Source organism: Rhineura floridana, chromosome 12, assembly GCF_030035675.1.
Source record: "Rhineura floridana isolate rRhiFlo1 chromosome 12, rRhiFlo1.hap2, whole genome shotgun sequence".
In the NCBI taxonomy this organism is placed as follows: Eukaryota; Metazoa; Chordata; class Lepidosauria; order Squamata; family Rhineuridae; genus Rhineura; species Rhineura floridana.
This window is the reverse complement of record NC_084491.1, coordinates 6,637,078-6,657,285: the sequence shown is the minus strand read 5'-3', so window position 1 is coordinate 6,657,285 and position 20,208 is coordinate 6,637,078. Positions and strand designations below refer to the sequence as shown.

At 42.2% G+C, this 20,208-nt stretch overlaps 1 long non-coding RNA gene across 1 annotated transcript; it reads left to right on the top strand.

Moving 5' to 3' along the window:
- Positions 1 to 903: 903 nt before the first annotated feature.
- Positions 904 to 5,537, top strand: LOC133368544 (uncharacterized). Its single transcript, XR_009758686.1, has 3 exons — positions 904 to 1,210; positions 3,085 to 3,127; positions 4,669 to 5,537. It is a non-coding gene; the product is annotated as an uncharacterized LOC133368544 (long non-coding RNA).
- Positions 5,538 to 20,208: the final 14,671 nt, after the last annotated feature.

The following is a 20,208-nucleotide window of genomic DNA, read 5'->3' as shown; positions in this document are numbered from 1 at the left end:
TCCTCTCGTGCCGAGGATATATCTCCATGGGGTGGAGGGATCCTTGTAGTGGGTTTCAAAGATAGACAAATCTTTTATTTTAATTTTTAAGAAGTTTTGCTCCAGGTGTACTTCATTTTAAAGGTCAGAACAATTACTTTGCTAGTTGTAATCACTGTTGCAAGTGTTTCAGGATATGGCTATATATATGTTCCCCCTTGGCTTGTAAAAATCATTGTGAAATTTGTTTGATTAATACAGGACTGTAAGTTTACCTCTTTGGCGCATATTGAGTTTTGAGCCATTAATATGTAAGTAATTTTGTCATGTTTTATGTTTTCAAGTTTTCTAGGATATGGCTATATATGTGTTCCCTTTTTTGCTTGTAAAAGTCTTTATCATATTTGTTTGATTGATTTAGTAATGAAAGTTTATCCTTTTGTTGTTCATTCAGTTCTAGCTAATATAATGCAGTTTATTGTTTGTAATATGTGTAAGTTTTCCATATATTTATTCTTTCACATATGTTGATTTTTGTACATGTGGATCTAGTGAATATGTTTTGGAAAAACAGTATATGTTTCCTTTGTATTGTTTAAAGAGTTTTATAATTGATATGTATTCTACATATGTCTGTCTATATATATATTTGGTTTGATTACGTTTTTTCTGTTCAATTTTAGCCCCTGATGAAAGCCTATGTTTGGCTGAAACGCGTTGGGCAGCTTAATAAGGATTTAACATAAATATATTTTTAGAAAATTTTTTCATCTTTGGCTGTGGGGTGGACTGAATGAACAGCATACGTTGGCAAACCACGCTGCTGTTCTCAGTACACTATCTCTCAAGACATTGCGATCTGACCAGTGGAAAAACAGGATGTGGTTAACTTTATGGCTGTAAACGATACTGACATCTGTAGTGGTTAAATAACTGCCTGCATATTGCCACGTAGATAATGCTGTTGTACTATGTATGTACGTGATGTTATACAATAGTTAAAGGTCATAGGCTGTTTATGGAGAGAAAATAATCCACGCCTCCAAGCGGAGGTAAAATAAAAGCGGAGACGAGAATTACGAGGGGGGCTCCGAAATTGAACTCTGGTCTCACCGTGTCTCACTGTGTCGTGATATCTACATCTGGTGACCTCGACGTGATTCAGAACAAACACCCTCGTACCCACTGGCAGGATCAGCCAACGGTGCACCTCAGCGTACAGCTCCCATTCGTGAGTATGGGGGGGGAATTGTCAGCTCAGCAGAAGGTTCATGCACAAGAGCTACAAAAAATTTTAAAACAGGATACCTCAGCTTTTATAAGTCGTTCTCACATTGAATCATTGTTAAAAACAATTCAATGTCAATGTCCATGGTATCCAGAGCAAGGATCACTACGTCAGTCAGATTGGATAAAGATAGGGAGAAAATTACATGAAGAACCAAGAGCACCTATTCACCATCTCTTATTATGGCAAAAGTGTGCTGAGGCCATTAGTCATTTAGGGATAAAAGAGACATCGCTGTTTGCCAATTCTGACCAGAAAACTCCTCTTTATCCCCAACTTTCTTTACCTACACCTGAAAAGGATATTGAGAAATTTGTAAATGCTCCTCCATATAGCCCTCCAGTTCAACAAGAACAGGTTACTGGGAAGGTTAAAGCAGCCATAGCTCAGGCTGCAGCCTCAGGATTATTATCTATGGAAGAAATGGGAGACTGGGAGGGTACAATTTCAGCTTTTCCCGTTACATATCAGCCAGATCCTAATAATGCTAATAATCGCATAGCAACTTGGACAGCTCTTCCGTTTTCTGTTATTAGAGAAATAAATAAGGCAGTAAGAGAATATGGGATTACGGCTAATTATGTACAAGGGATGTTGGAAGGAGTAGCTACTGGATATAACATGATCCCTCAAGATTGGAAGGATCTCTTTAGGATGATTTTGACTCCTTCGCAATATGTAGTTTGGGACCAAGAATTTAGACATGCTGCTATAGCAGCTGGGGATGCTAATATCATTCCCGAGCAAATTTATGGGTCAGGTAATTTTGCTACCATAGCACAACAAGGGGTATTGCCTGAAGCCGCATTTCATCGAACTGCTGAGTGTATACAGAAAGCATTTAAAAAGGTGCCTGCTGGGAAAGAACCCTTACGTTCTTTTACGAATGTACGGCAGCAAGCAACAGAGCCCTATTTTCAGTTTGTTGACCGTTTGAAAGAGGCTCTGACACGGCAGGTTGATAACCCTCAGGCACAAGGGGAATTATTGTTAAAATTAGCTTACGAGAATTCTAACACAGACTGTAAAAAGATTTTGAAAAACATTATTCATAGACCGCAATATGAATTGGGAGACATGATTCAAGCTTGTGCAGAGGTAGGTACACATGTTCATGCCATGACATTGTTAGCTGGGGCATTAAGACAGGGTAACAAACCTACAGGCAATTGTTTTAATTGTCAAAAGCCTGGTCATTTCAGAAGGGAATGTCGGGCTCCTGGCGGAGGAGCATTTAAAGGTGGGGGCACTGTTACAAACCGGCCAAAGAAAATCTGTCCGAAATGTAAAAAGGGTTATCATTGGGCTAATCAGTGTCGTTCAGCTCCCACTACCAATACCAATGTGTCTTCCCGTCCTATTGAGGGAAACTGAACTTGGGGCAGGCTTCCAGCCCCGAATCTCAAGGAAGTGTACCCACCCCTGCTACTCAAGGAAGCGCTGGAATTGATTTAATACATGCAGAGTCAAAAGATGTTCCTTTGCCTGGAGCAGTTCTTTTAATGCCTACCACACTCACTGGCCCTTTACCAGAAGGCACCGTAGGCCTTGTACTACCGCGATCCTCTGCTTCCAAGAATAATATAATGGTGGTACCTGGTGTTATTGATTCTGATTATCAGGGAATTATTTATATTCAGTATTGGAGTCACCTTCCCCTTCAGTTGAAGAAGGGAGATTCTTTTGCGCAACTATTGTTATTGCCATATCGTCTTTTCACATCGAACACTTCCTCCCAAAAACGTACTGGTGGATTCGGATCTACAAGGACGAAATCGCCGAGTGTGAGTATTTCAGGTAATCCTTTCCATCCACAGGTAGCTGCAGTACTGGCAGAAGTGACCAGGGAGAAACCGGTTCGTAAGTATTGTTTAAACAATGTTATTTTTGAAGGTATTATAGATTCTGGGGCAGATGTCACAGTAATTGCTGAACATAACTGGCCATCCTCTTGGCCAGTAGAAGTGGCCCCTTCTGTGTGGGGAGTGGGCGGAGCTCAGGATTCAAAACGGAGTAAGGATTGGATACAAGTTGTTGCTCTTGATGGTGATCGTATAGCCCACATTCGCCCTTGTATTTTGGACATTTCAGTAAATCTGTGGGGAAGGGATTTACTGGAGCAATTCCAGACCACCATTGTTATTAATGATTAGCCAACAAAAGGCAGCTCTTCCTTTACAATGGAAGACAGACATACCCATTTGGGTAGAACAATGGCCCTTACCCAAAGAAAAATTAGAAGCTCTGCACCAACTGGTAAAGGAGCAACTGGAAGCTGATCATATAGCAGAAAGTAATAGCCCTTATAACACCCCAGTGTTTGTGATTAAAAAGAAATCTGGAAAGTGGAGGCTCTTACATGATTTACGAGAAATAAATAAATTAATTGTGCCCATGGGTCCGCTACAATGTGGGACGCCCAATCCAAATTTAATTCCATATGACTATTCCTTAGCTATTATAGACCTGAAAGATTGCTTTTTCACAATACCGTTACAAGCGCAAGACGCACCGAAATTTGCGTTTACTGTTCCCGTATATAATAACTCTGGCCCTGCGCAACGATATCAATGGAAAGTGCTACCTCAGGGCATGTTAAATAGTCCAACCCTATGTCAACAGTTTGTAGACATGGCCCTGCGACCCTTTCGGGCTCAATACCCTACATTATTGCTATATTTCATATTCGCAGTCATCAACCTTTCCCAGGATTGTTAACAGAAGGTAATCAATATGCTGATCAGGCTCTTCGTGCCCTCCTTTGCACACCCATAGAAAGTCATGCCCTTCATCATCAAAATGCTAAAGCACTCCAGAAGCAATTCCATCTTACTGCCCAGGAAGCCTCTGCCATTATTCAACAATGTCCCCAATGCACACAGTTAACTCTATCCCCAGAACCAGGAGTGAACCCACGAGGTCTCATAGTTAACCAGTTGTGGCAAATGGATGTTACACATTTTCCTACTTTCTCCCCATGGAAGTATTTGCATGTTACAGTAGATACATATTCCGGATACATATGGGTAACTCCTCAGAAAGGGGAAAAAACTAAGAATGTTATTAATCATGTCATTCGTTCTATTGCCATCATGGGCCAACCTCAGACGATAAAAACTGATAATGGTCCTGCATATGTTTCACAGCAATTTGCACAGTTTTGCACTAAGTGGTCCATTACACATTTGTTTGGTATTCCTTATAATTCTACAGGTCAAGCTGTCGTCGAACGTACCAATCGTACCCTTAAAGAGCATTTGCTTAAACAAAAACAAAAAGGAGGAGTACCACTGGGATTGGCCACCAAAGAGGAGTGGCTGGCACAAGTGTTGTTTACCATTAATCATTTAAATTTGTCTCAATCTCCCAATACTCATTTTTCCTTTTCTACTCGAGCGCAGCGGCATTTTCAGCAGTCGGAGTCTCTACCTGCCCCGCGGGTGCAGTTTCGGCAACTACCAAATCCAGAGTGGAAAGGCCCAGTTCCGCTTATAACGTGGGGTCGAGGTTACGCGGCTGTGTCTACGCCTGACGGTCCTGTGTGGGTACCTGCTAGGTGTATCCGGCCCTGGAAAGACGATGTCCTGGCACGATAATCTTAAGAATCCCATCCCTAATTTTTCTCTGCAACTTCAGGATACTGGGATGTCTTCCAGGAAGCGTGGTCGGAATGTTCCGCAACCTCCCGTGACTTGGGGCCAAATAAAGAACTTAGCAACACAAGCAGAAAAAGCAATGGAACAAGCCGGGGTGGACAAGACAACTGAGAATACCATTCTTGCTTTAATTGCGTCTTTAAATACAAATTCTATTTTTGTACTTTGCATTTGTTGGATTTTAGGAAGCGCCGGGGCTGACAGGTTGGGGCAGGAGTTGGGGATGCGGTTTCAACACAATATCTGGGTTCAGTTAGCAAGAATGACAAATGTGAGTGACTTTTGCATGACTGAACATGTACAGGAAATGGGTATGTTGGGAACATGTTTAATACCCGTATGCAAAGCACCTGGGGATATTGGGAACATTACAGGACTTGGGTGGTTCATGAATACTTCAGAGATTAAATATCATACTGTTTCGAATTGGGGAACTCCAACCTTCCAGCTGCCTGTTAATGCTTTTCAATTATTTACATCACATGTTGCAAATTCCATTAATAATACGTGTGCTCGGATGGTTAATTGTAGTCGACATAAGGTGCAGAAGGGATGTCTAAAGGTTGGGAGACCCACATGGAATTGTACACAGCACATTAACATATCCAGTATGTACGGACACATTCCTTTACCAGGTGGATGGTTTTGGACATGTGGAGAAACCACTTTTAATTATGTTCCCGCTAATATTTCTGATACCATCTGTTGCCTGAGTCGACTGGTTCCCATTTTCCTTCATAAAAGGGAGTTGCTAGCCCAACGTAGGAAAAGAGAAGCTGTTGCCATGCCGGCTGATTGTAATGACAAGGTGGAATTGCTTAATAAAGCAGAAAGTGTATCACTAGCCATCTCCCTTGTTGGACTTCCTGCATTGGCAGTAAGTAACAGCAATCAATTACATAAATTAGCCTGTAATTATGTTAAGATGATAAATGCCACCTCTCGAGCCATTGCTTTGTTAAATGAAGAGCAGGGTATATTAAGACAAGCTATCTTGGATAATCGTGCAGCTATAGATTACCTGCTATTACAACATCAGTTGGGGTGCGAAACTATAAAGAATATGTGCTGTTTTAATTTAACTGACAACAGTTTTGAAATCAGAACACAGGTAAAAAACTTGAAGGATCTAGCTAATAACATTTTGCAGGACGCCCCTACAACTTGGTGGCAGTGGCTTTGGAGTTGGCTGCCCACTGGATGGCTAAGTCAGATTCTTAGATATGCTATTCTTTTACTCATTTTAAGTATAGGCTTATGCTGTTTTTTACAATACCTTTTCCAGACGTGTACACCTGTTGCTCCGCGACCATTACGTAGTAATTACTTTTTGCTAAAAAATAAAAAAGGGGGAGATGTGGGGTGGACTGAATGAACAGCATACGTTGGCAAACCACGCTGCTGTTCTCAGTACACTATCTCTCAAGACATTGCGATCTGACCAGTGGAAAAACAGGATGTGGTTAACTTTATGGCTGTAAACGATACTGACATCTGTAGTGGTTAAATAACTGCCTGCATATTGCCACGTAGATAATGCTGTTGTACTATGTATGTACGTGATGTTATACAATAGTTAAAGGTCATAGGCTGTTTATGGAGAGAAAATAATCCACGCCTCCAAGCGGAGGTAAAATAAAAGCGGAGACGAGAATTACGAGGGGGGCTCCGAAATTGAACTCTGGTCTCACCGTGTCTCACTGTGTCGTGATATCTACATTTGGCATTCTTGGTTTGCAACCTTTTCCCTATCCCTGGATATAAACTATATCGGAAGGACAGGGCAGGACGTATTGGTGGCGGAGTCGCTCTATACGTGAAAGAAGGCATTGAATCCAGCAAGCTCGAAACCCCAAAAGAGGCGGACTCCTCCACAGAATCGTTGTGGGTGGTGATAGCATGCCCCAGGAGGGACTTAATACTGGGAACGATCTATCGTCCCCCTGATCAAAATGCTCAGGGAGACCTTGAGATGAGATATGAAATTGAGGAAGCATCCAAACTAGGAAATGTGGTAGTAATGGGTGACTTCAACTACCCGGACATAGACTGGCTGCATATGTGTTCCAGTCATGACAAAGAAGCAAAGTTTCTAGATATTCTAAATGACTATTCCCTAGACCAGTTGGTCATGGAACCGACCAGAGGGACGGCAACCCTGGACTTAATCCTCAGTGGGGACCGGGACCTGGTGCGAGATGTAAGTGTTGTTGAACCGATTGGGAGCAGTGACCACAGTGCTATTAAATTAAACATACATGTAAATGGCCAATTGCCAAGAAAATCCAACATGGTCACATTTGACTTCAAAAGAGGAAACTTCACAAAAATGAGGGGATTGGTAAAAAGAAAGCTGAAAAACAAAGTCCAGAGGGTCACATCACTCGAAAATGCTTGGAAGTTGTTTAAAAACACTCTATTAGAAGCTCAACTGGAGTGCATACCGCAGATCAGAAAAGGTACCGCCAGGGCCAAGAAGATGCCAGCATGGTTAACGAGCAAAGTCAAGGAAGCTCTTAGAGGCAAAAAGTCTTCCTTCAGAAAATGGAAGTCTTGTCCGAATGAAGAAAATAAAAAGGAACACAAACTCTGGCAAAAGAAATGCAAGAAGACAATAAGGGATGCTAAAAAAGATTTTGAGGAGCACATTGCTAAGAACATAAAAACCAACAACAAAAAATTCTATAAATACATTCAAAGCAGGAGACCATCTAGGGAGGCGATTGGACCCTTGGATGATAAGGGAGTCAAAGGTGTACTAAAGAACGATAAGGAGATTGCAGAGAAGCTAAATGAATTCTTTGCATCTGTCTTCACAGTGGAAGATATAGGGCAGATCCCTGAACCTGAACTAACATTTGCAGGAAGGGATTCTGAGGAACTGAGACAAATAGTGGTAACGAGAGAGGAAGTTCTAGGCTTAATGGACAATATAAAAACTGACAAATCACCGGGCCCGGATGGCATCCACCCGAGAGTTCTCAAAGAACTCAAATGTGAAATTGCTGATCTGCTAACTAAAATATGTAACTTGTCCCTCGGGTCCTCCTCCGTGCCTGAGGACTGGAAAGTGGCAAATGTAACGCCAATCTTCAAAAAGGGATCCAGAGGGGATCCCAGAAATTACAGGCCAGTTAGCTTAACTTCTGTCCCTGGAAAACTGGTAGAAAGTATTATTAAAGCTAGATTAACTAAGCACATAGAAGAACAAGCCTTGCTGAAGCAGAGCCAGCATGGCTTCTGCAAGGGAAAGTCCTGTCTCAGTAACCTATTAGAATTCTTTGAGAGTGTCAACAAGCATATAGATAGAGGTGATCCAGTGGACATAGTGTACTTAGACTTTCAAAAAGCGCTTGACCAGGTACCTCACCAAAGGCTTCTGAGGAAGCTTAGCAGTCATGGAATAAGAGGAGAGGTCCTCTTGTGGATAAGGAATTGGTTGAGAAGCAGAAAGCAGAGAGTAGGAATAAACGGACAGTTCTCCCAATGGAGGGCTGTAGAAAGTGGAGTCCCTCAAGGATCGGTATTGGGACCTGTACTTTTCAACTTGTTCATTAATGACCTAGAATTAGGACTGAGCAGTGAAGTGGCCAAGTTTGCTGACGACACTAAATTGTTCAGGGTTGTTAAAACAAAAAGGGATTGCGAAGAGCTCCAAAAGGACCTCTCCAAACTGAGTGAATGGGCGGAAAAATGGCAAATGCAATTCAATATAAACAAGTGTAAAATTATGCATATTGGAGCAAAAAATCTGAATTTCACATATACGCTCATGGGGTCTGAACTGGCGGTGACCGACCAGGAGAGAGACCTCGGGGTTGTAGTGGACAGCACAATGAAAATGTCGACCCAGTGTGCGTCAGCTGTGAAAAAGGCAAATTCCATGCTAGCGATAATTAGAAAAGGTATTGAAAATAAAACAGCCGATATCATAATGCTGTTGTATAAATCTATGGTGCGGCCGCATTTGGAATACTGTGTACCGTTCTGGTCGCCTCATCTCAAAAAGGATATTATAGAGTTGGAAAAGGTTCAGAAGAGGGCAACCAGAATGATCAAGGGGATGGAGCGACTCCCTTACGAGGAAAGGTTGCAGCATTGGGGGCTTTTTAGTTTAGAGAAAAGGCGGGTCAGCGGAGACATGATAGAAGTGTATAAAATTATGCATGGCATTGAGAAAGTGGATAGAGAAAAGTTCTTCTCCCTCTCTCATAATACTAGAACTCGTGGACATTCAAAGAAGCTGAATGTTGGAAGATTCAGGACAGACAAAAGGAAGTACTTCTTTACTCAGCGCATAGTTGAACTATGGAATTTGCTCCCACAAGATGCAGTAATGGCCACCAGCTTTGATGGCTTTAAAAGAAGATTAGACAAATTCATGGAGGACAGGGCTATCAATGGCTACTAGCCATGATGGCTGTGCTCTGCCACCCTAGTCAGAGGCAGCATGCTTCTGAAAACCAGTTGCCGGAAGCCTCAGGAGGGGAGAGTGTTCTTGCACTCGGGTCCTGCTTGCGGGCTTCCCCCAGGCACCTGGTAGGCCACTGTGAGAACAGGATGCTGGACTAGATGGGCCACTGGCCTGATCCAGCAGGCTCTTCTTACGTTCTTATGAGGATTTTTTTTTTAATTACAAATTGCTGCAGATATGTGGAGAACTGAATATAAGACTTGAAAAATGAGAAACGGAGAGATCTGAAATTGACAGATTTTTCCATCCCTGGGAGGGCGTAAATGTTTCTTAATGTGTTTTGACCAGCAGCTGTTCTATGAGATCCAGATCCACTGTGAGAATGAAAATTTCTTCTTGAGCAGGGGGTTGGACTTGATGGCCTTGTAGGCCCCTTCCAACTCTACTATTCTATGATTCTATGATTTATTTATTCTTTATTCATGTATAGCATTTTAATGCTGCCTTTAAGGGCTCAGCCCCCGCAAGACAGCTTACATCGGGGTGCGACCTTATTCACCCACGGGCAACCTTCCAAGGACCACATGCTGGTGGTAGGCGGGGCCAATGGAAAAAGGAGGTGGAGCATCAGGTGTGACGTTTACCTTTGGACAGTAAAGGTCAGAGCTTTCTGTGTACAGCTTCACCCCACACACATCTCTCTGTTCTCCATCCACGCATGCAAAATACATTATCACAGCTCAAGGACACATTCTAGCTTGGGAAAAGCACTTGAAGAGGGTGCTGCAGAGTAGGGCCATTGAAGGCTGTAGCCAGGGAGAGAGGGCGTGGCCTAGAAAGAATCCCAAAGGCCAGAGGGAGGGACCTCTCCCCAGGCCACGCCCCTTCCTGGCCCTCCTTTGCACTCTCCTTGGGTATTTTTGCCAGGCTGGAACGTGTCCTTGAGATCTGATAAAGGATAGACAGGGGTGTGCAAGTGCTTCCCGCACTTTGCCTCTGGCCCTGCTTACCACTGGGATGTGGCCCCTAGAACGTGGTCCAGCAGGATTTGCGGCCCTCGGACTCCAAAAACGGTTCCCCACCCCTGCTCTAATGATGGCTGTTTTAATTATACGTATGTCCGTTCATATGTATGTATGGTGGATGTTATTTTAAAATTGAGTTACTGTAATATGGTATTGTAAATTTTAAGTTGAGCAGCTATAATATGGTATTGTAGTTTTAAGTTAGGCTCTGAGGTATGCAGGGAATTTATATTGAGTTAATGTTGTGGCTTGAACTATATTTTCATGATGTTGTAGACCAGCATTGGCTCCTGATTGAGAGCTGTAATTTGTGAAGGGTGCTGAGAGTTGTTAGGAGACCCCTATCAGTAGTAGTTGGTGCCCACTGGGACTGGAAAAAATATCAATATTACACACATACTGATATTATAAATCGTAAAACGACCAGCAGCATAAAGAGATACATACAACAATCTACCTGTATAAAATACATATGTATTAATATACCTATACAACAACATCTTATTGCAGTCAACCAACCATTGAAAAGTTCACAAATGGATAAATACATAATCATAAAATCAGAAGATGAGGATTTAAGAACTAACACTGGATGTCTACGAGATATTACTGCATTGAGAAATTTTGCTACCTGTTCAGTAATGAATTTATTGGGTCTCTCAAGGAACATGATCAGAAGGGTCTCTAATGATCAAATGGGAAATTGCCTCATAAGGGGGTAGATTATATGTTCTCTGAGCTCTTGATAAAATCTACAGTAAAAAAACACATGGAAAACTTTTTCAAGTTCCAGCTGATTACATGGGCAGCACCTGTCCTTAATCGCAATGTTGGCAAATCTGCCTTCTAACATCTTTGAGGGTATTAATATACCTATCAATTTTGCTGCAGAACTATAGTACTTCATGAGGCTTGACTCTTTTATATATATTGAACATACAATACACATGTTTTGCATATAATTATGCACATAATTTTTCATATAATCAGTTGGGCTTTTTAAAAATGTGCTCAGTGCAAGAGACAGTCTGACACAAGCAAAGCTTGATTGGGCCAGGACCACTAAAATACATGTACAGATTTGTTTTGAACAGATTGCTCCTCCATCTTTAGTCAGGAATGGACAAATATGTCAATTTTCATTTCTCTCCGATTCTCATTTTTCCACTTTTCAATTCCCTGCATTGTCACATCTGTGCATTTTTTAAAGTCCTCGTGAAAATTCATCAGCATTTTAGTGTGAATTTCTCAAAATATTCACATCAGAAGAGCCTGCTGGGTCAGGCCAAAGGGGGCCCATCTAGTCCAGCATCCTGTTCTCACAGTGGCCAACCAGATATCCTAATAGGAAGCCCCAAGCAGGACTGGAGAGCAACAGGACCTCCCCACCAGCAATTGGTATTTGGAGGCATTCTGCCTCCGATAGTGGAGAGAGAGCATAGCTGTTGTGGCTAGAAGCCACTGAAATCCTCTTTTAAAGCCATCCAAGCTGGTGGCCATCACTGCTTCCTGTGGGAGTGAGTTCCATAGGCTAACCATGTGCTGTGTGAAGAAGTATTTTCTTTAGTCTGCCCTGAATCTTCCAACATTCACCTTCCTTGAATGTCCACAAGTTCTAGTGTTATGAGAGAGGGAGAAAAACTTTTCTCTATCTACTTTCTCAATGCCATGCATAATTTTATACACTTCTATCATGCCGCCTCTGACTCTCCTTTTCTCTCAACTAAAAAGCCCCAAATGCTGCAACCTTTCCTCATAGTGGAGTCGCTCCATCCCCTTGATCATTCTGGTTGCCCTTTTCTGAACCTTCTCCAGCTCTGCAATATCCTTTTTGAGGTGAGGTGACTAGAACTGTACACAGCATTTCAATGCGGCCACATCATAGATTTGAATAACAGTATTACGATATCGGCAGTTTTGTTTTCAGTTCCTTTCCTAATGATCTCTAGCATGGAGTTTGCCTTTTTCATACCTTCTACACACTGGGCTAACATCTTCATTGAGATTTTTAAAAATTGGTGTTACATTGGCCACTTTCTAGTCCTCAGGTATGGAGGCAGATCTTAAGGACAAGTTACATATTTTTGTTAGATCAGCAGTTTTACATTTGAATTCTTTGAGAACTTTAGGTGGATGGCAGCCACACCCAGCAATTTGCCAGTTTTTATTTTGTCTATGAGATGTAGAACTTTGTCTCTTGTCACCACCATCTGCCTAAGTTCCTCAGACTTCCTCCGGGCCAGCCCCAGGCATGACTGGGCCCACGGCACCATAGCCCAACATTCCCCCCAATACAGGTGGCATAGGGCTAATAAGCCCACTCACATGCCCCACATACCTCTCGTATCGTGTGAATGACATGCATGCATAGTGTGCATGCCTGCCATCAAACAAGATGACGGCAGGGGTATCAGCCCCTTAGGGAAGCCCCCGTCACCATGCTGGGTGATGGCAGGCATGCACGCTCAGCATTCACACTGGCGAGAGAGGTAGGTGGAGAGTGCAGGCGGGCTTATTGAAGCCAGCACTGTCTGTATTGGGGGGGGTGCCTGGGAGCTCCCTCTCTGCAATCCACGGCAGCATCGAGTTGCAGGACCCGACACTGCCGTGGATCACAGAACAGGAGCACCACCCCCTTACGAAAAGGAAAGGCCCTTCAGGGGCCCCTCTGGGCTGCAGGGCCCCTGTGCCAGGGCCTAACCTGGCTGCCCTCTGGCATTGTCCCTGGGCTTCCTTCTTGCCAAAGTTAGGTCAGGCACAGGAATCTTTCCTATATTTTCTGCTGTAAAGACAGGTGCAAAGAATTCATTCAGCTTCTCTGCAATCTCTTTATCCTCTTTTAGCACACCCTTGACTCCTTTGTCATCCAAGGGTCCAACCGCATCCCTAGACGGTCTCCTGCTACTAATGCATTTAAAGAATTTTGTGTTGGTCTCCTCAAATTCTTTTTTAGCATCCCTTATTATCTGCTTGCATTTCTTTTGCCACATGTTTCTATGCAATTTTCCTAATATACACATTTATATATATATATATACACATCAGTTATGTTTGTTATTTTCACAAATGTACGCATTTTTACGCACACTTTACTGCAGAATGTACATTTTTGTACACATTATTTGGCTGGAAAACTGCACTGCAAAGTTAGTAGTGCAAATTTTGAAGGATAGCTGAGTTTTGGTTCATGTGTTGTTTTGGAAAGTGTGAATGTGAGTAGATTTGCCTTTAAATGTGTACGGAATCATATACTCACCTAGAAGAAACTTCACTCTGCGCCTTTACATCCACTAACTGAGCAGCCGCTACAGAGGCCTCCTTTCTCCCACCAATTTCCTTCTGGCCCCTTTCTCTGCCTTTTCCTAACCAGTTGTTCAGCACCTCTGCAATCCTCCTCACTATAGCTGGTAGAGGAAGGCCCAGGGCAAGGAAACCAGGTAGGAGACGCTGCACAGGTTTCATTTCCCATCTCACCGGCGGATTTAAAGGTCAACAGGCAGTAGTGTAGTAGGAAAATCAGAAGTGCAGGGTCCCTTCCAGAGCTTGGAAGATTACTTTTAAAAAGTAATAATTACAGTTACAGTTACATGGCCCCAAAAAAGTAGTAATTGCCGTTACAATTACAATTGCTCTGAAAGTAACCGATTACTTTACTTGTTCTCAAAAGTACTCACTACCGTTACATTTCAGTTACTTTAAAAAAAACACCTACAAGGTGCTGGCCTTGGCTGCTGCACATCTAAGTAGCCTAAAACAACATTAAAAATAAGTACACACACACACAGGGTAGTAGAATAAAGTTTTTTATCCATAAGATTAGCAGAATGGCATAACAGAATCTCACATCCCCCCACCCCCAGCAATGATGAAACCCCAACTCACATATTGCACAGAAGCCCAATTTGAAGCACATGATTTTTATTCACAAATCAGAGGAGCAGAAGACTTCCCCTGCTCCTCCCCCAGTAATGCGCAAAAGTAATGCTGGAAACATTACAATTACTCCTCAAAAGTAATGAAGTTACTACTCATTCTATTACCAACAAAATGTAATGAAGTTACCCACTTGTTACTCAAAAAAGTAATAAATTACAAGTAAGTCATTACTTGTAACTAGTTAATTCCAAGCTCTGGTCCCTTCATGATAGGCATGCAACACTCCCTGGCAGCCACACACCCTTTTCCACTTTCCTTTGTCTCCCTTACTCTCCTTGTCCTCTCAGAGTCCATACTCCACAATAACAGACATGGAGCTAATCAGCATGAAAGGGGAGGTTGTGAGTTAGCTACTAAAAAGAGTCTTCTCAGTGGCTAACTCACCTTCTTTCACTCTGATGGGCTCCTGCTGGGAGGAAGGGCGGGATACAAATCAAATAATAAATAAATAAATATAAATAAATAAATAATCAGCACAAAAGGACAAGGACTTTTCTTAGTGGCTAACACACTCCTCTTTCATACTGATTGGCTCATACATAGGGACCTGGCTGGGACCTTGCTCTCAAAAACGGAAAGAGTCTATGACATCCTCCCCATGACCCTGGAGGACTACACCCTTGTCAACAGAGAATCTACAGGTTACAACCTGGCAATCTTAACCAGGCCCACAGTAGGTCACTTGAGTCCTGCCTGGTTTGCCCTACAGGTACAGCAAATGCCTGGATTGTTTTGTCCACAGTCTCTCTAAGGTAGGGTCACCAACTGACCAGAAAATTTGGGGCTACGCTGCTCTAATTCTTCGACAGAAGTTGATCTACTGAAAAAAACAGCCAAAGCTTTTCCCAGCATGGAGATAAGCATTCTCACACACTAATATCTGTATATCAACTCAAGCTACTGCTGTTAAAAGCACAAGAAGAGCAGAGACCACTTGAAAAAAAAGTTGGCAATCTTTTGAAAAGGTGTCAGGTTCAAAGACTGCAATCAGCACAAATTAAAGCTGCCCAAACTATAACAAGATATCCTGGAGGGATGGCTCAACTTAACTGTTAAGATCTAAAAATTTCAGCAGAAACAAGCAGTCGTTTGGTTGCATTCTTTCTACTCCGGGTCAAAGGGATTAGGATATGACTCATTTATTTTTTTTACTTGTTCATTTCCAGAACTGCCTGGGCTTTCTGGAGTTATTTTAATTGTGGTTTTGAGGTTTCTGACCAAATGAGTGTGCGGTACTTTCCAATATCAGAATGACAGGCCCAGCTTTGCAAGTGACAGCAGGACCATCTCACAGTAATATTGGGGCTGTTGCCTCAGGGTGTGTGGCAAAGAAGAGTTTGCACAAGTGCACCTGACAATGTGAGGTTGCCACATTTTTAACCAGCCTGGCTCTTGTGCCTTTAAACAACAGTCTGGTGTGCAGAAATTAAGGAAGTAATGCTCACTCCACCTCCCCATCACTTTATCTCCAGGCCAGGAAAAACTTCTTTGCTGTATTTCTGCATGCCAGGCTGACATGAAAGGCACAGGAGCAGGGCTATCAACAGATTGGCAACCCGAGCAGAGTTATGTGCTAACAGATAACTCCGTGCAACTGAGTACAATGGCAACCCCAATGAGGTTACGGCAGATCAGGAAAGGATTGCCAACCTTTTCTCCTAGTTGGGAATTGGGTTAAATAGCCTCTAACATTCGTGGGCATTCTATCTTGGATGCTGGATTACTTTGCGCTTGACTCAGAGCAGGGCTTCATTCTATTACACGCACCGCAACACCATTTTAGTTTTAGGTTTTTTTTAGCTTTTAGTATTTTAGTATTTTAGTATTTCAGCTTTTAATATTTAATATGCATTTGTATGTGTATACATATGCTTTAATTTTTGATATCATTAATGTATGTTTAAATTGCTTGATATGTGGTTTTAATTGTATATCAGATGTTTTACTTGTTGTGAACCGCCCAGAGAGCTTCGGCTATGGGGCGGTATATAAATTGAATTAATAAATAAATAAATATTAATAACATCTCACACTTGAAAATCAGGATGTCCTTCCTTGGCTGTTTGTCACAGGCACACAAACACAGAGATCTTTCATTTCCCAAAGATTGCTGACTGAGTGGTGCCTTCATCAGCACCAGCACAACACCAACTCTTCCATACTGCTGAAGGGCTTTCTCTGATCGCTGCAGGCTGTTTGCCTTTGCTTTGTTGTTCTTGCAACAACTTGTCCAACACCAAAAAGAGGCTGTTTGTTCCTTTGGCTGTAGTATACTATACTGTCCTTTAGCATCCAAAAATATTGCCCACAGTAGGGTAATATATATTTTTAGGATGAAGGGAGGAAAGATCTGTCCATTTCAGTTCACTCGGTTTCTAATTTTCAAATCCTAAATGCATTTTTCCACATTTCAGCAGCAATGTGTAATTAAAAAAAAAAAAATTCTCATGAAAATTCTCCAGCATTTTAGTTTGAATTTCTTCTAACGAAAACCCATTTTTCTGCAGTTTTGACGAATGTACACATTTTTTCAAGCAGTTGCTCCTCATCTAATGCCTTTTTGCATGTTATTTTCACTCATATATTCATTTTCATGCACACTTTCCCCTAATTATATGCAATTTTGTAAATATTGTTTGGTTGGAGAACAGCATCACAACATTCAAATAAATGTGATTTTTGAAGGATGGTTCTCATGTTGTTTCAGAAAGTACAAATTTGGTAGATTTGGCTTGAAATGCAAACTGAATCGAATTTCTCACCCGATGCTATTTAACTAAAATGGGTAAAGGGTCATAGCTGGGGATGGAAAGATCTGTCTGTTTCGGTTCTCTCAGTTTCTCATTTTTCCAATGCTCAGTTCTCTACATTTCTACAGCAATCTGCAAAAAAAAAATTTAAAAATCATAATGAAAATTCTCCACCATTTTAGTGCAAATTTCTCCAAATAAACATATATTTGTAGGGAGTTTTGACAAAGGTACACATATTTGCAAGCCATTTTTCATCATTTCATGCCTTTTTACATGTTATCTTCACTGAAGTATTCAGTTTTATGCACACTTTCCCCTAATATGTGCATTTTTGTAAATGTCGTTTAGTTGGCGAACTGCATCCCAAAATTCTAATAAATTCAAATTTCAAAGGACGGCTGTGTTTCGGTTCTCATATTGTTTCAGAAATTGCAAATTTTACAAATTCTGCTTGAAACTCTCACCCATCCCTCATCAGAGCTCAGAGATACAGCATCTGCTTTGCACACAGAAGCTCCCAAGGTCAATCTCCAGCATCTTCCGGCAGGGCTTTGAACAAGGTCCTCTGTCTGAAACTCTGGACAGCTGCTGCCACCAGTCATTATGGAAAGCAGTGAGCTAGATGGATCTGTGGTTTGACTCAGTACAAGACAGCTTCCTTGAACCGCCTAATAATCATGAGCAGGCTTTTGGGTTCTCCAGAACTCTTCAGCAGGGTCGGTGTGAAGCAAAAGAGGAGAAAATGCCGCCTTGGAGTTTAAGCCATGATGTCTTCCAACTGAAACAATTTTAAGAACATCAGAAGGGCCTCCTGGATCAGGCCGATGGCCCAACTGGTCCAGCATCCTGTTCTCACAGCAGCCAACCGCCTGAAAACAGGACTTGAGCACAACAGCACTCTTCCTGCTTGCGATGCCCAGGGTGGCATTCAGACAGTATATTGCCTCTTGCCCCAAGGAGCACGAAGGAGAAACAGAGCCAATGTGGGAGTGGCCACCATTGAGCTCCCAATGGGGGCCCCTCTCTGCCACACCGGGGCCTTCTGAAGAGCCATCTTGCAGAAGAAAAGTAGATACAAGCAGTTGCCAAGTCTGTTTTATTGTAACGTGTTGACTACTGCTTATAGTTATGATCTTATGCCAATTGATCAGAAACAGGGCTTATTCTGTCACCTCTGCTGGAAGACCAGCGCCATCGGGCACCTCCTGCCCCTGAGCCATTTCTGGGCTACCTAGGCAGTATAAGAACAAATATTTAAGAATTGAGTTTGCTTTTTTCTTCTATCCTCTCTGCTCCTTTCTCCTTGTATGTCATGATTTTAGCTCGTACGCTTGTGGGCAGGGACTGCCTTGTATTAATTAGTTTGTGTAAGTTTCTCTGGGAGCCTTTTTGGCTGAAGCATGGGATACATATACAATAAGTAAATGGACATATGGCTAGTAACCATTGATAGGCTTGTCCTCCAAAAGATGGATTCCAGGAGTTGTAATGCAGACTTAATTTTTCAGGTTGTATCTGGCTCACCAGCATCAGCTGTCAATTTGGTTCTAAGCCCAATTCAGACTGCTGGCTCTGACCTATAAACTTGCGCAGCTCTGGCCCTCAGTACTAATGGATGGCCTTTCCCTGTGCAAAGATGCACAGACTCTGAAGTCAGTATCTGAGGCCCTTCCCTGTGTGTGCTTCCTCCAAGAGACATTCAGAGGATGGCAATGAGAGAACCGGCCTTTTCTGTGGTAGTCCCCCCCCCAAAAAAACCCAATTGTGGAATGTTTTCCCCAGGAAAGCTTGTCTGTTGCCAACTTTGACATCTTCCCAGCACCAGGTGAAGAAGTTTTAATTATCCTGAGCATTTGGACATTTGGTGTTCCTCCTGTGGGGCAGGGGCAGAAATATTTTGTGAACACCCCAGATGTGTGAATTTGCATGTGAATTTAATAAAGTCAATAACTACCTAAACTGTTGGGGCAAAGAAACAAAAATAGCAGCTTCCCTGTCCTCACCGCCCGCCCCCTGAGCAGAGCAATTCCTCTACAGCCCAAATTGGATCGCTTGGGTCCCCTGAGAGTCAGAGAGCAGAAGCAAAGAGAAACACAGCAGCCATCATAGTAGCGAAGCTGGAACTGTATTTTAGACATGGATGAATCTGTCACTTTCAGACCACATTCACACCATACATTTATTCCACTATTATTCCACTTTAAATAGTCCCAAAGAATCCTGGTAGCTATAGTTCCTTAGGGGTGCTGAGAGTTGTTAGGAGACCCCAATTCCCCTCACAGAACTACAATTCCCAGAGTTCCTTGGGACGATAGATTGATTGTTAAACCACTCTGAAAATCATAGCTCTGTGAGGTGAATAGAGGTCTCTTAACAACTTTCTGCACACTTCTCAAACTAACTTTCACAGGATTCTAAGGGGGAAGCCATGACTGTTTAAAGTGGAATAATAGTGCTCATGAAAAATCAACTCATTTGAAATGTGGCGTTGGAAGAGAGCTTTGTGCGCACCATGCACTGTGAAAAAGACAGATAATTGGGTGTTAGAACAAATTAAGCCAAACTATCACTAGAAGCTAAAATGATGAAACTGAGGTTATCATACTTTGGACACATCATGAGAAGACATGATTCACTAGAAAAGACAATAATGCTGGGGAAAACAGAAGGAAGTAGAAAAAGAGGAAGGCCAAACAAGAGATGGATTTATTCAATAAAGGAAGCCACAGACCTGAACTTGCAAGATTTGATCAGGGTGGTTTACGCTATTGGAGGGTGCTGATTCATAGGTTGCCATAAGTCAAAATCAACTTGAAGGCACATAACAACAACATGAAAATTCATCAGCATTTTAATGTGCCTTTCTCCTCATATGCAATTTTGCCTAATATACATAATTTTGCAAGCAATTTCCTAATATAATGCATTTTATCTGTTATTTTCACAAATATTTGGATTATGTGTGCATGGACTCCTAACATACACATTTTTGGGGTTGGAGAGCTGCATTGCAAAATTTGGAGAAGTGCGGGTTTTGAAGGACCGCTGTGTTTCAGTTCGCATATTGTTTTGGGAAGCTAAATTAGGTAGCATTGCCACTTTGGGATCCTCCCTGCCAAAGATATAAAGTTCCCTGTTCCTATAAGGCTTTGAAACG